The sequence below is a fragment of the Ornithorhynchus anatinus genome, chromosome 8 (assembly GCF_004115215.2).
Source record: "Ornithorhynchus anatinus isolate Pmale09 chromosome 8, mOrnAna1.pri.v4, whole genome shotgun sequence".
Classification (NCBI taxonomy): Eukaryota; Metazoa; Chordata; class Mammalia; order Monotremata; family Ornithorhynchidae; genus Ornithorhynchus; species Ornithorhynchus anatinus.
Genome location: NC_041735.1, coordinates 46350369 through 46367621, shown reverse-complemented (window position 1 = coordinate 46367621; position 17253 = coordinate 46350369). Strand labels below are relative to the sequence as shown.

General features: G+C 38.9%; 1 protein-coding gene across 5 annotated transcripts in view; it reads right to left on the bottom strand.

The window, feature by feature from the left end:
* The window catches only part of LOC100075704 (retinoic acid receptor beta), a 477276-nt gene that overhangs the window by 262712 nt on the left and 197311 nt on the right, over window positions 1–17253 (bottom strand). The window contains exon 1 of one of the 5 annotated variants that reach the window (XM_029071237.1): window positions 15717–15842. The exons of the other annotated variants lie outside the window; for them this stretch is intronic. The gene's annotated coding sequence lies outside the window, so the exon portion shown is untranslated. Of the gene's footprint in view, window positions 1–15716; window positions 15843–17253 lie in introns of those variants that run through there. 5 annotated transcript variants of the gene reach the window in all.

Genomic DNA, 17253 nt, shown 5'->3' with positions numbered 1-17253 from the left:
ACTGCAGAGAGTACAATATAACTGAGTTGGTAGACACTTTTCCCTGGTCACAATGAGCTTAAACCTAGCTTCCACTACCTCATTTCCTTTTTGGCTTCAACTTTTCTTTGATTTAGAATCTTACCGCCTTTCTCCCATCCTTAAATCAGACAACCAACGTGAATCTTTGTCCTCCATTCAGGTTCTACACAGTGTTTCATTTGTGTTGGGTTTGCCAGTCTGGGGTCTTATCTTTCATTGCTGGTGGACAGGTTCTAACACATCACTTCTGAGGTGATTAGGGCATTATATGTCACAGAGCTCTCTCGCAGGGGTAGCAGGACCCCAAAACCTTCTAGTATGCCCCACCATTAGGCTTACCCATAAGCACACAATAGACAGCAAAATACAATCCTCAGGAAAAATCCTTCTAGGCAAGATGCGTCAGAGGGTCTGTTGATCACCAGTCACTCAGTCAGAGCTGTCCTATGAACTTCAGGTAGATTTTCAGAGAGGTAAAAGTTAGTGGGTTCCCACTGTCTCTCCTGATTTTAGTTAGAGGCGAAATCTTTGTCTTGATTTAAGGAGTTAAAAGGTGATTCTATATTGTTATAAATGTAGAAAAAAATCAACACCTAGGGTGCCTACTCTGTGACTTCTGGGGTAAACAAGAACCACACCTAAAATTACATTTTTCATTAACATAATTTTGGTAGTCCATCGCCCTGATTAATCATCATGAGATGACCCTAGGTCTCACTTCCCCTTGGAAGAAGGAGAAAAAATGCCTTCTGACCAATTTCCACAGTTACTCTTGGCCCATTTCACTCCTTTTTCCTGAATCCATGAACCCACAGAGCCAAGCAACTACTACTCTAAAAGGGCTCTACAGGCCCTTTTAGATTATGATCCAACCTAAAATAATAAATGATTAAACAAATCATCCTAAAACATTTTGCATGAAGCATTAGAAAAATGAGAAGGAGGGATGAGTAGCAGTATTTACTGTGTTCCCAGATGGCAGAGAGCACTGTTCTATGTGCTAGGGAACTACAGAACTACACAGTGACATGTTGCCTGTCCACAGGGAGCTTACACACTTGCTGATGAAACATCTGGATCAAGAACATTATAGATGGAATCTCCTCAAAGATATTCATATTTTCAAAACTATTTTTTCTGCTCCTTTAGGTTTCACAAAAGTTCCATCAGAACCTGAAAAACCCACTGTAAGATTTTCTGGATTCTTCCTAGGAGGTTATTTTGCATTTTGCCTTGAGGCCAGAGGTGGCCAATAGATGATCTCTCAAGGACACACAGATTTATTATGATATGCAATTATTATTATTATTATTATTAATAATAATAACAGTGGTATTGGTTAAGCACTTACTATTTGCCACGCACACTGTACTAAAGCGCTGATATGCAAAAGATAATCAGGTCAGACATAGTCTATGGCCCACATAAGCTTTACATTCTAAGTATGAGGCAGAACAAGCATGGAAAGGAATGAAAAGGACCAGGAATGTGTACCATAGAAAATAACACAAATATAAACAAAAGAGCTGTTAACCATGATTAAGGTGTGGTAATATTTAAAATTTAGAAACTTGAATATTATTATATTTGGATAGCCTTTAAATAAGGTTATTGAAGATATTACCTGGAAATGTTGATGGACTACGATAATATCTGCAAAGTCCCAAACTGAGTTCCTCGGAGGAAGAAAATATGCCTACTGACTCCACTGGATTGTTCTCTCCCAAGTGCCTAATACAGTGCTAGGCACACAGTAAGCATTCCATAAATAAGAGGAGCAGCAGGGCCTAGTGGCAAGAGCATGGGCTTGAGAGTCAGAGGTCATGGGTTCTAATCCCAGTTTTGCCACTTGCCTGTTATGTGACCTTGGGCAAGTCGCTTAACTTCTCTGTGCCTCAGTTACCTTCTTTGTAAAGTGGGGCTTGAGATTGTGAGCCCCATGTGGGACAATCTGATTACCTTGTATTTACCCCAGCACTTAGAACAGTGCTTGGCACATAGTAAGTGCTTAACAAATACCATAATTATTATTATTATATATACTACTCACTGAGGTTCCAGACAACTGGCACCAAGCAAGCGGCCTTGTAATTTGGGGAAAGGTATGCTTTGGTTCTCTCCTGCCTTGTTCTCTGGAACATCTTCCAGTCATATATATTTTGATGGCGACTGTAAGCTCATTGTGGGAAGGAATGTGCCTGTTACAGTGCTGGGTTGTACTCTCCCAAGCACTTAGTACAGTGCCGTGCACACAGCATGTGCTCAGTAAATACAAATGATTGATTCAAAATTTAGAAAAAGCTTTAGACCTTCAGAAAAAAGGAGTTAAACCCCATCCTACAATCTGAAAAGCAGGGTGAGGGGCGAGTAGGAAGCTAGCAGGGGGAAGTCAGATGCCTCTAGACAGTAAGTATGTTGGGGGCAAGAATGTGTCTATTTATTGTTATAGACTACTCTCCCAAGCACTTAGTAGAGTGCACTGCAAACAGTAAGCACTCAAAAATGAATGAATGCCACACTTACCTGATCTATTTGGAGACTAGGCAAATGACCATTTCTCTGCCAACCGATCTAGAGTCAATCCAGCAGGAGACTGACAAGTTCCCAAGGCACGTGACTCCAAGCCACCCTGGAGGAAATCACTGGCTGACAAGGTGATTTCCGTTCTGGACTCACAACATAAGTAACCCTACCCTGTCCCTTCCCTTTTGCTATACTTCTTACTCAATCCTCTCACTTGTTGCCGGCCCACGTCTTTCCTGCCTCTTCCCAAATCCCCGCATCCCAAACTCTTTTATCTCATTCTGTTTTGAGTTTCCATTCCTCCCCCACAACTTCCTTCCTCCATTTTCCCACCCCATAGCTTTACAATTCTCTTAACCTTAATATAACAGCTACTACCGCTGCCGCCACCAGCAGCAGCCCATTCCCCAGCTTGCTTAGGAGATAGGGCGAGATGAGGTGGCATGGGTGGAGGGGGTAGGTGGTGATGTGGGATGAGATCCAGGTTGGCAGCAAAGAGGACTCCCACCTTGGACCTCCTCTGAACTCCCATCTCCTCACAACTGCACTCTGACCTGGTCCTGTCCTGGCTTTGCAAGACCGGAATACAGGAACCACAAGTTGGGGAAATTGGTAGTGGTGGTAACAATACAAGAACAGAAAATCTGCAAGGGGTGGAGTAGATTACATGGCAAGGGAGTATGAGGCTCAAGATGTGAGGAAGAGGGGACAGGAAAGACATGGGCCATGAACTGGGGAAATGGCAAGGAAAGGGTGACCTGGAGTTGTATAACTTGCAGGAAAACGATCATGTTTTCATGCTTTATAATAATAATAATGTTGGCACTTGTTAAGCGCTTCCTATGTGCAGAGCAGTGTTCTAAGTGCTGGGGTAGATAGAGGGTCATCACGTTGTCCCACGTGGGCCTCACAGTTTTAATCCCCATTTTACAGATGAGGAAACTGAGGCACAGAGAAGTTAAGTGACTTGCCCACAGTCACACAGGTGGTAAGCGGCAGAGCCGGGATTAGAACACTTGACCTCTGACTCCCAAACCCGGGATCTTTCCAATGAGCCACACTGCTTCCCTATCTGACAGTGCAACAAAAGGTGCTGCAATGAGAGGCCACAGTGTTAGACTGCACTGGATACAGAATGATTACGACAGTTAGCGTTTAGAGAGCTATGTGATTTCAAACCATCCAATTTAGAGGTCCAGTTCAAGGTAGACAAAGAAATGCGATGGAAAATTATATTTTCCAGGAAACAAAGAATCCAACTCTTAGTGGGGGTAGCAGGGACACAATTTTTCTTCCCCTTTTTCTTTCCTCTCTCTCTTCCTCTGATAGAGGTGATATCTTCCCTCTAGGTCTTAGAAGTAGACTTCACATGTTAAGAAGCCTCTTTTATCACCTAATTAAGATTGTGGACATTAGGCCAGAGAAGTTGAGGTGGATGACCTATTCGGGGTTTTTCTGATTTAAACCTTAGTTTGTAGCTTTAAAAATCTCCATTTGATTTTCATTTATTCATTCTTTCCATCTGTGTCTCCGATTAAAACAGTTTTTGCTAGCAGACATGTTTCAATCAAAGTTTTACAACTTCTCAAAGGACTTAGGCAATGTTCCTTTTTGAACTCTGGTCAGATTTCCCATATCTCTCCTTTATTCCTCTTGAATATGTGGATTGCCAAAGCTATTATTTTGCTTCTCTTTTTAAGTACCTAAGGTGGCTGATCTGTCACAAAATAAGTTAAATATACTGGCGTTCCATGTCTGGGTTCCGAATTATTAGACTTTAGAGCCATTGCTTCACGAGACTGAGAAAGGGATCACTTAGATTTCTAACAGCCAACTAGGACTATGATTGGCTATATTTGGAACAATCCAAGGGAGATATAGGATTAAAAACTCCATCCAAAATCCAGTTTATAGCCCCATTAAGGTTCTAGTAACGATGGCAGAACTAGATTCCCCAAATGAATAATAGGTCAAGATTTAATCAATATCAAAAATTAAAATAAAAGAATAAGCAATAAAAGAATAGTCTACATGCCTTGGGAAAGGCACAACTTCTCTGTGCCTAAATTTCCTCATCTACAGAATGGGGATTATATAGCTGTTCTCCCTCCTATTTCAGATTGTGAGTCTCATGTGCGATAAGGACTGTGTTCAACCTGATTATTTTATATCGCCTCTAGTGCTTAGTACAGTGCTTGGCACTTAGCAAGCATACAACATTTGACAATTATTATAATTATTATTCAAAGATGCAAGGCTAAGATTCACAGAATGATATTTAAAGCCACAAATTGCCCGATTCCTAGCCAGAGGAGGCATGCATTCAATCACATTTATTTATTCAATCGTATTTACTGAATGTTTACTATGTGCAGAGCACTGTACTAAGCACTTGGAATGTACAATTCGGCAACAGTTCGTAGCACTCTATTGACTCCATTCCCTACTTAATGGCTCTTGGCTACTGTGACCATAACACAGCTGAGAATTTTAAGGGTTCCTTTACAGTAGCAAAATTCACCCAGGCAGGCAGAGAGCTAAATTGTGTTGTACTAAAGCAGCCAATAGAGCTGAGCATGTCCTGGTTCCTCCCTGAACCTTGAGAGTAGTCAGCTGGAAGTATCAGCATGGTGGTCAGGGGAGATAATCTGTTTCACTTAAAATCAAGTCAAGAATTGAGTAGAACATGTGGAAACTCCCCAGGAGCCACCAAACCATTCCTCAGGGTGAAAGCATTACTATACGTCCTCCATTTGGGGGAAATTCCATAAGAAAATCATGAAGCTTCTTCCAAACTCTTACTACTCCAGAATCTCAAACAGATTATTGAGCAATTTATTGGGCAATGTCCTATACCATTATAGTCACGTATCTTCTTTCTCCCTTCCCCTGCCACCATGGTCAGTAATGTCCCCAGACTCTGATTTGACCTGTGCGATTGTTTAAAAATAAAAAAAGGAGCACTGTATCAATTTGCGGTATGTCTTGTCCTTAACTTTAGTTCTAAGCATTGCAGGGAGTTTCAGCAAGCATGCAGCAAGCTTAGACACATATGGCATAGAAGAAAATAAGTCATCTGTCTTATCCACCACACTGATAAACTATCATACTTACAGCAAAGAACATCTAGAATTAGGCAGATCTGCTGTATGTAATATCTGGGAGCTGTATTTGGGTCTTCCCTGGAAACACAGGGTCTTAAAATGTTTACTTTTTGCTTTTGCACTCAGAAACCCAAAATACCACAATATTTGTAGCTTCCGGGCTACTTCCTTTTTCCTGGAATCTAATGGGATGTATAACATTTGGTAAACTTTTGGCACTGGGCAAGGAAAGAGTTCCTCATATATTAAAGTGCTTTGTCAGCAGTGTGCTGCAGCCTGCTGACAAACCTTTGCCTGCCACTTTTACTAAGCTCAGACGGAAGAAGTCTGCTCTGCCATTCCATCATCCACATATAAGAATTGGACAAAAGACTATATATATAGCCAATGATTTCCTAATTTGAGAGAATCAGCATTTTTGGCTGCTTCTATCACCTAAAAATATCTTCTGTTTGAATAGTTATTTTTTTATCCATTCTTAAATATCTAAAGGAAAATATGAAAACCCCCAATGCTATTTAAATGCCACGAAGTTAAAAAATAAACAGAACAAAATACAAGCAGTTCACTCAAGTACTGAAGCTAAAATGAAGGATTATATTCTCAGCTGCTAATTTATGTATACAAATCTTCCAAATTCAATATTCAAAATGTTTCAAAATTTATCTCATGTGCTTTACCATGACAAATGCCCATCTGTTACCATTATACAAATATTCCATTGCTACCTAGCTGCATGCATTTATTTGTATGGGAAACACAGTGAAATAAACTAACCAACTAAAACTTACCGATGGAATCTATACAATTTACATTTACCCTATAGTAAACAGATAGTAAGTTGTGGATGAAGCATAAAAATAATGCTGTGCTACTTGCCAAACAGTTCAAGGTTTACTAAGAAAATTCATACCATCAATTCACTCCATTATACCAAAGACCCACCTGCTTTTAGAAAGAAGACAGTGACTGGAAAATCCATTTGGAAAAAGAATTCATAAAATCCCATGGCTAGACAAAGCTCAGCAGTCAACACCTGTCATCAAAAGGCACTGTGTTCTTCAACAAAATGGGAAGCTGCTTTAGAGAGCATCCAGAGTGCAAAGTGTAGGGTGTATTATCTGTGCGTCCTGAAAAAATACATCTCGCTCACTTGTGTGAATCCCTTTATTGCAGTTGACATGGGCTTGCCCTGGGGACTCACTTGTTGTTCCATAAAGATCCTTAAATAGGCACCACTGATGAAACATTTAATCCATGCCCCAGGATCAAATGGCTGCTATTGCCAGTGACAAGGAGAGAATGAAAAAAAAACCCTATTCTCCAATTAAATAATTGCATGCACAAATATGACTGTTTATTATGTCTCTGAACATAGTTCAGCTGTTTGAATGTATCCACTATACTTCATATTTTACAAAAATATTTTACAAAAATTCCCAGGATTTTTCATATCATGGGTTAGTTTAAACATTTGAAAAAAAGCATTTCTTTTGCCTTTCTGAAATATGCGGTGTGTGTTTGCACAAAGAACATGTACAGTTCGTTGCACCCAAAGAGTGATTATTCATTTAAATGCACTCGGGTTCCTTCTGACCCAATTCTTCTTTTGGTAAAAAAAAAAAAAACTGAATTGTTTTCCAGACAGCCATATCTTTTTATCTATTAATGGAGTGGGCACCTTTACTATATTCTATTGAGGATGTGTGTGCGTGGGCAAGGAAATACATGGCTATTCCTAGAATTAAGGTGCAGGAATTCAATTTTTAAAAATCCAGAAGAAAAGCACTAGCATACTAGTTACTAGCATAGAAAACTGGGAGTTAGGACACAGAAAATTCTATATAAGATAGTATTTTTCCCTGGCTTGCTTCATTTAATTTGGAACTTCGGTACAACCCAGTAAAAATTCAGTCAACTCCAATTTCCTTCAGAGCTACCAGGAGGTTGCTATTGCTGTACGTTAAATGTCACAAAAATACTGCATTAAAAAGGAAGAGTTTATGTAAAATAAATTAAAGGAATAATTCAAAATTTGAAAGGGTTGGTAGAGAGCTTAGCTTGAAAAAAAAAAACACAGGTTTTCAACTGCAGCATTCACCTTAAATTGTCTTCATAATAATGGATATAATGCAAGAAGAGGGAAGGGGTTATATAAAACAATGGATTATAAGAAACTGCCACCAGAAATAAAGTGGGGAATTAACAATAGTATGCTAAATTAGAGCATTCACACCACTGAAATAAAGATTTTTCCCTAAAAAAAAAACAAAGCGAGAATGTATTCTGGAGTGGGGTTCTCTCTCTGCTCTGAAAAGGTAGCAAGAAACATTACACAGATGCTCAGATAACCTATTGTTTTTTGGAGTTTTTTTCTTCTCAATTAAATGGATTTTTAATGAGTAGGAGTGTACAGTCACCCCCCACCCCCCGAATCCTTGCTGTGAGATGCCTTTATTCAGATTAACTATGGATTTTAATTACTGTTTTCTGTCATTTGGTTAACTAATATTTTTCTGATAATTCGCATCACTCGCACAGGATTGAAGTTGTGTCCCACATCAGGTCAATTTGAAGGTATTGTTCCCCAAGATCGATCGATTTTACTGTCACTAAATGAGAAACCAGAGTGCTAATGTACCAGCATCTGAGCAATGCCTTTCTCCTTATTTCAGAGAATTCTGAAATAACCTGGACTACAATCTATGAAAAGTACCATTTCCATTATGATTTCAACATCATTCATATGGAAACTATTTGTCAGTTGGAACCACTTTAAAAAGGCGAAAATGAACTGAAACTGTTACTGGCTATTCTTCCGAGGAGTGACTCTCTGTTATGGAACTTTAGAGTCATAAAACAACATAAAACAAATAACTGTAATATACATTAGATGAATGCCCCATGAAAAACTAAACTACAATACTGTTACCGCCTACATTTAAATGTTATTTATAAAGTAAAAGCCATTTAGTTAATAAAATGAACATTGTTTCACAGTATTTTAATGTACCTCTTCCCAGACTTTGGGTTTGTTTCCATGAGATAACACTCAAACTATCAGTTTTTGTAAACTACTTAATTGCTTTCTCTGTTTCCATTGTTTCTTCCCACTGGGCAAAATTTCTAATCCCGGGCAAAATACCATTTGTAAATCCATTCCTAATCCAGCATTCTTAGTGATATTCTACTTTTGGTGTAATTGTTCTGTTGTCAAAATATTTTTCTGAGCACTTTGTGTTTAGGACCCCTGTGAAACATCTGTGGCGGAGAAGTTAATTTTAATGAAGGAAAACTGAAAACAAACAGCAAATACAAAGGAGCTTGCAGCAACTACTAGAGAAATGAGGTTACTTCCTTAGTCTCTGGAATTCCCAAGCAAAGGCTGTACTAATTGCTTCGAAAAATCTGTTATCAATCTTTTCAACCAAACTTTGTGATCTAGAGAGTTTCACAGGCTTTTTTTTTTTTTTAAGGAGTTAATTCAAAAAGTGCAGCACACTTGTCAGTAGCAATATGAAGACTTCAGGAATGTTCAGCAATATTATGATGAAGGCAGCAAAAAATATGTTAAAGATGCATTCTGTTTGAAGCAATTTCTAAAACTTTGCACGAAAAGTCTTTACAACTTGATCAGGGCCCTGGAGAGTGATTGTCTTTTATAATGATATTGTTACATTCCAATATAAAATATCACTTTCAAAGCAGCAAATTCATCAAATTCCTCAATGATTCTTTTTAATGCAATATAATGAATACATTAGCCATAACACCTATTCTCCTGATAAGTAATTTTTAGGTGGTCCCATTTTTGTTTCCTTTACTTTCACAAACATGCTTCTAGCCAATAAGAGACTCTTCACTATGATTAATGGCCTCCCATTGGGTATACAGAAAATTTCCCAGCCTGGTTCCCTTGAGAATGCTCTACTACATGGATTTCTAGGCAAAGCTAGATTAAAAGAGGAGGAGCAATAGCTATAGTCCACCTACCCCACAGCCATCAATTACATACAGTTATAAATCAAAGTTTTCAGCCAGAACAAAGACTAGTGTGGCAAACAAACAAGGGTGTTCACAGCAAATTGTTTTGAGGGAGAATAAAACTCTTGATGGAAAACAATAGGGTTGCAAAGCCACTGTCAATATCATTTTAAACTTCTACTGATTTATTAAGAATTAGACACAGTATATCAAATTACGAAGGGATTAATTTTGAAAGGAGTTAAACGGAAAAAAGACTGAAGACAAACATGTATCACATCAAATTTAGTAAGAAACATCTACACGCAGTCTACTCTTTTCTTCAAATGCTTGTAGTAAGCTTTCTATCATATGCTGTATCCATTTTCAATCAAAAACCACTGTTCTCACTTAAAAGGAAGCTTACCCCCTTCATGTAAACTATTAATTTTGCATCACGGTTTCCTATTCATCTTGCTTCTTCACCAAGGATAATTTCATTTTGGATGTGAGACACATTTTACATATTCCACATAACAGTCCAGGGTACAGTGTGATTACAGACGTACTGACTATCAGAAATAAATTACATCGCTACCAGATGACAATGCAAGGAGTCAGACATTAAATAAATCAGCGCTCAAATCTGAAGCCAAAATATTTCTTAGAGATTTGCATTGTCCAAGATCTTTTTCCTTTGCGCTCTTTATACAATACTCAATAAATACCACTCAGTGCTCAATAAATATCACTAATTGACTAAACCTTTCTTTTAATTGCTTTCTTTCCATAATGGTCCCTAGATCATGAACGTGTGAAGACATATTTCAGGTACATGAAAGGTAAGAACAAGAACCATTCTTATTCTAGCTACAGTCTGCTGAGACTGTATCCGGTTCTAACAATAAACCTGACTTTCCTAGCTTGTCTATAAAGCCTCTCTAGGTGATAGAGTAGAAGGACAGTGTAGCACATTTATGATCTGATATATTCAAATTAGGAGCACTCTAATAATGTACATTAATTTAATCTCACTCAGGGTCAAAGAGAAGGTAGGATCCATCCATGTATATACTTATTTTTCCTTTTGTTAGCTGTGCTGAAGAGCCAAAGCTTTTCCAGCCAAGGCAGCTTGAGGTATTCTCAAGTGAATCATGAAACAGAATTGTCTCTGTTTGCTTTCTCTAGTCTTGTCTGTCTGGGAATCCAGTGAAAAAGTGATTGTTGATTTGGTAACTACTGACTAACAGGACAGAAAGGCAGAGAGCCCTTTGGCCCAGCAGGGGTAGAGGTCAAGGGGGGATGGAAAGGTAATTTCTCCAAACAGCATGACCTAGTGAAGCAGCAGAGAAGCAGCGTGGCGCAGTGGAAAGAGCATGGGCTTTGGAGTCAGGGCTCATGAGTTCGAATCCCAGCTCTGCCACTTGTCAGCTGTGTGACTGTGGGCAAGTCACTTAACTTCTCTGTGCCTCAGTTCCCTCATCTGTAAAATGGGGATGAAGACTGTGAGCCCCACGTGGGACAACCTGATTCCCCTGTGTTTACCCCAGCGCTTAGAACAGTGCTCTGCACATAGTAAGCGCTTAACAAATACCAACATTATTATTATTCATTATTATAGTGATTGAACACAGGTCTGAGAGCCAGGGGATCTGTGTTCAATCCCAGCTTTCTCTTTGCCTCTGTTTCCCCATCTGTAAAATGAGGATTAAATACCTGGTCTCCCTCCCCCTTAGACTGGAACCCCGGGTGGGACTGGGGGTGAGGTCTAGGTAGGGACCAAGGGTGATATGACTGTACAGTATCTACCCCAGGGTTCAGCACAGTGCTTGGTATATAGTAAGTGTTCAACAAATACCACAGATTATTAATTAGCATTCCCCATTTACTTAGAAGGAGTTAATTCATTCAACAGTATTTATTGAGCGCTTACTATGTGCAGAGCACTGTACTAAGCACTTGGAATGTACAATTCGGCAACAGATAGAGACAATCCCTGCCCAGTGACAGGCTCACATTCTAAATGGGGTAGGCAGACAACAAAGCAAAGCAGAACAAAACAATGCAAGGCAACAACATCAAGATAAATAGAATCAAGGAGATAACTTGATCATTAACAAAATAAATAGGGTAATAAATAATATATTTTTGAGGCAGGGGACCATAAAGCACACTGTCTCAGATTTCTGCCACAGGAGCAATGGGAGGCAGATGACAACATGTATGAGGAAAAATTTGCTTTGGCTGCTACTTCACAGTGGATCCAAGAGAAGCCCACAAATGGCATTACCTGTTGGCCCAGCATTTACCTCACTTTCTTCAGCTCATCCCTTGTGAGGGTGGCAGCAGCTCTGGCCATCCCTGGCATCTGTCCGACTGCCCTTCATTATTTATGGGAAATTAAGGGCGAAATGTGGAAAGAACTCTTGGTCTTGTAGGAAAGAATAATGAAAGGAGACAGGAGGGAGAAACATTTGAAAAATTATGGTCCTATGAGACTATTCAGCTCATATTTAATTACCAAGCCTTGAGTGCTGATCATGGGAGTCATTAGTGGTGGATGTTCCGGTGGCTTTGGTGAGGTTAGGAAAGAGAGTCTGCATTTCTTTTTTGTAAGTTCAAGACTGGGTCAAGTGTTCACGGTTGGGTTAAGGGAAGGAGAAGAAATTAGTGAAGGTGAAGGATATAAACACAGGCTGGACTAAAATGATGCATTGGGAGAGACAAGAAGTGGCTTAGAATTGAAGAGTGAGAGATGAGAGCCAATTCCTTAAACTTGTCCAGAGAAATGTAATAAGCGGTAAAGAAATCCTTAAAGAGGGATATTTACAGAATATGATGAAGTCTGTATAGAGCTACCCTTTAATGTTGCTAGTACCCATGTATCTAAATATAAAGGTATTTGCTCGCACACACACACACACAATATTGTAATCAGAACCAAGGCATATTGCTCCATTTTGGGTTCCATGACTGATGGCTAATCATTTGCTTCATATAATTGGAGTATGTAAAAAAAAAAATGAGTAGTATGATAGTACTAATACTACTTGCCAAATGAGTAAATTCCTACTGCAGACTGAAAATAATCTTTAGATTCAAAAGACATACTACAATCATCGTTTCTAGGCATTCAGTGTAATGTGATGCATGTTTTATGCAATCTTCAAAATAACGAGCCCCATTAATCTACAGCTTCCATAGCTGAAAGTGCTGCAAATGTCTTGCTCTATAATTGTATATTGAAAATGAGATGAACAACTGCTTTCCAATTTGTCATGACTCTGCCTTAAAATTTTATTGTAATAAATATTCCCTTGATAGGATGTGGAAAATGTGATATTTATTGGATTAGGGTGATTTATGTTGGGATCCCCAACATCTGCTTTGACGCTTTTTTTCTCTCCCCAAAATACAGGAACAATGAATTGGCTTTTAAAGCCCATATGAGCAACTGAAAAGGAACGGTACTCAGATTAAAGAATGGAAATACAAACAGTAGGCTAAAAGATCTTAACATAGAATCAAATGTTACAATTCATGGAAAATGACCAAAATTATTAAAAATAATTCCCAGTTAAACCATATCCTTCTGGCTGATAAATGCTGACTATTTTTCTACAAATATTTTGTTAATTCCCATCTTCGGCAATTTGAATAACTTTTTCTGTAAATCAAAGTTTCTGGGTCCTCAGTAAGTATGTCATCAATTCACTATCATGAACAAATCTATCCCTATTAGTTTACTGTGGGCCTACAATCAAAGGAAGGAATAATGGGTAAGGAAAATGCTTTCAATTTTATCTTTTTAGGGAAGTAATATAAACCAGTGAAGAAGAGAAAAATGTATTTCACAATATTATAACTATTGTCCTCCAAACTTTGACTTGAAAATCTTGTAAGAAACAGAAAGAGAACTACTTGAATGTTTAGTACAACTGGACTGAAAAATTCTCTTCATACATAAGTCTTTACTAATGTATGCCAAATAAAGTGAATTCAGTCAAGGCTTTAGGCAAGTTCCTGAATCAGAAGAGTGAACACTTTCTACCTTAGCTCACCTAAGAAATAGCAGTGATCATTTGTTTCATATGTTTATATATTTTAATTAAAACACAGATCATCCTTCCCTGAAAAGGCTCTCAGTTCTGTGAATTTCCTAGAGAAATTCCCAAGTGATGGGCTTATCTAGTTTTACTTCAGGGCTTCTTTCCATCAATGCAACAACCATTTATTTCCCAATTGATCTTGAATCTGAGTACTGTTCTCTTTATTGAGGGGTTTCACCCTTTTCTCACCTTTTAAGGGAAGAATACCCCACAAAAGGCAATGCTTGCTAATCAGCAATACCCCATCAAAAATACCCCAGCTATATTCAAGAATAGCAGAGGAAGATTGCGGGAAATATTTTCCATATCTACTTTAACAGTGTATATCTAAGTAGGGCTGGGCAAGATACTGGCCCAAGCATGCCCGAAGGCCATGATCCATCTTTCAGCTGTTTTACCACTCTAGATTGACAGCTAAATTAGACCATGGAAAAGGTTCCTGCAAGTTGTAAACACCATCCTGCCACACCAAATACGGTGGGCTGTTGGATAAATGGAGATTGAAGGTTGATTTACACTGAGTGACACTGCCTGGAAGAGAGATTGGGGTGCAGGCACTTCGGTCTAATCTACATGGGAAGGAGCACATTTAGAAGAAAACTGAAGAGTCACTACTTGGGTCTTTAACCTCTTTGTCAAGACACAGCATACATTGAAATTTTGCAAGAACAAGAATCCTGGGCCTAGCTGGTTGGACTGGGGTTTCAGGGTTTAGTCAGAATAATTAGGCACTGAAGAGATCTTATCTCCAAGAAGAAAAGAAATCACAAGTCTAAGACAAGGTACCGACAGCCCTTTAAATCAGAAACAACAACTTACATTCAGGCAAAACAAAATCCTCAGATCAAGACTCCTTATATAACTGACCTGGGATCTCAACACTCCCAATTTCTTAAGAAAATATCAATCATATTTTAGAAACAATAGATGAGTTAGAAGCAGTCTAGTAGTAGTCCACTATGAAATCTACACATACCAATCATCTTGCTTCTGAATATCTGAAGCTCAAATAAATGTTGCTATCCAAGAGGTAAAATGCAGTCATTTGAAAGCCACTGTACTTTGATTAATCCTTTTCCTGAACTGCTCAGAACTTTTTATGCACTGTGTATTTGAAATGTCAAGATACCGTTAAAGATGGAGCATGTTATTCCTTTGGATGTCAGCAATTTTCCATTGCAAATTAATAACAAGCACTTTGGTATAATTAGGAATATAGACAGTTGACACAAAGGGTCAAATGGAAGACACCAACTCCAATGTACTATATGTACTAACAGCACAAAAGAGGCAAACTCTACTGAGCTACCTCTTCAGGTGTAATTCTAAATTTATTTCTCACCATGATGGTTTTCTAAGTGCCAACAGAAAAAGATAAATCTTAATGACCAGGCTGAAAGTCAAGAGATTTGGGTTCTAGTCTCACCTCTGTCACTTGTCCATTGTGTGACCTTGGGCAAGGCAAAACCTCCCTGGGCCTCAGTTTCCTCACCTACAAAATAAGGATGACACCTGCTCACACCCACCTCTCTGAACACCCTGGGTGGGACATGGACTGTATCTTATCTGATTATTATGTATCTACTCCAGGATTAATGAAGTATTTATAGCTGCTCAAAACCATAATTTTTACAATTAGATGCTTCATACTTCACACCTATTAGAGCCTGCTTGATCAAAAAGATACCTTTAAATTAGAAAGCCACTATCCTAACATTTCAATGCCCTTCAAACAGAGAGTTTGATTTCCTTCCAGGGTGGCTTTTGTCAAATTCCAAACAGCATTACTAGTGTCCAGTTTCATTAGATCATAGCCCCACATACATATATTAGTCACCGTGATGAGTTCTGAGAAGTCATATTAAAATACATCAAGTCAGCTAGGCTTCAACAGTTGTTGCTCTCCTAAATTCCACCACACGGAAGATAGATCATAACTACTGAAACAGCCCACGTCACTGCATCAACTCTACTCATAAAGCACCTGTTTACTTACCAACCTGACCTGCTGCTTTTGTTCTTCTCTCCTCAGTCAGAAGCTTCAATGTTCATACAAAAGATATTTTTAAAAGGCTATTAACTGCACCCCACTTCTAACCAAAGAGCTTTGATTAAAAGGTCTACCCTTCCCACCAGCACTCCTGCAGCTTAAAGAAAGACTGAAGAACCAAAAATTTCCCCTTTATGAGCTCCCTAGTGATCCAGTTCTTCATCACCTGTAGCCTATCTTCAATAACCAGTTTTAGCCTTAACAGCACCTGAAATAGATCTAGCAATCATCACTGAAACTCAGACACCTGTACTTCACCACTGCCTTCTGAGCATGAAGGTTCATTCCTCTTTCTGGTTCCTCCAAATGAAATTTCCATAAATCTTATTTATTGAATGCTTACTGTGTGCACAGCACTGTAATAAGTGCTTGGGAGAGTACAATATAACAATATAGCAGAGTTGAAAAACACATTCCCTGCCCCTAATGAACATTCCTTACTCATGTTGTAAGGCACAGGCCATCTTGCTAAAGTACTTCGAATGACAAGCAAAAAAAATCCCTTCAGCAATCCATTCTAAATAAAGAGGACATGAAATCTGAAAGGGACTGCTTCCCGAGTCCTTTGAAAGAGGGGTAAAACTCTGACTAAAATTGTCTGCTGGCAAATATTATTTTAATCAAATACAATTAAAGATAATGCAAAAAACTTAATGAACCACAAACTAGGTCACAAACACTTTCCCCACCCACCTCCAACACCCACTTCTCTGACTTACCTTTCCATTAGCTTAACCTGGTGATAGAGCTTTAGTACTATGTGAAACCTGGTGCTAATAGCAGGAGGAAGAAGCATCTCACTCCACCAGAACCAAGAGAAAAGAGCGTAAGACTTTGTCTCCACCCTGCTCCAATGGCCCCAACAGAACTCTGGGGGCTTGGCTCCATCCAGCACCATCCATTTCTGTTCCCAAGTATTTCCTAGGAAAGATAGTTTTCCTTTCCTTCTCTGCAATTCCCCTACCATCCTGCAATAGGATCTCTGGATTTTTTTGAAACACACAGCTCTCCCCAAAGGCTAACAGTAATATTCTACAGCCTAACACTATTTTTACACTCACAACCTACATGACCCTCTTTCTAATGTCTCTAATAGTTTAGCAATTTTCCTCTCTTTCCACCTCTCAACCCCTTCTCATACTAAGTGTGACAGGAAACCTCTATAGTTCCCTGAAATAAGGAAGCACTACATTTTCTGTGGATGCTGTCATTAGGCACCTCTTCAAAAATTCATGCTTATCCCCCATGAGTTTATATGCCAAATCGGCCCTGTCTTCTCATGAAGATGATGTCAGTTCATTGAAAGGTACCTACTTGCTTTTCAACTTTAAAAATAAACTAGTTAAGGTATTCTCCAGGACTTGAAAACCGGTGGGAGCTCTGGATGCATGATTTTCTTAGAGTTTTCCAAATGGAAAGGCTAATGCAGAAACCTGGCAAGCCTATCTAGGCATGAATCTTGTTTCTGTTCACAATTAGGCCA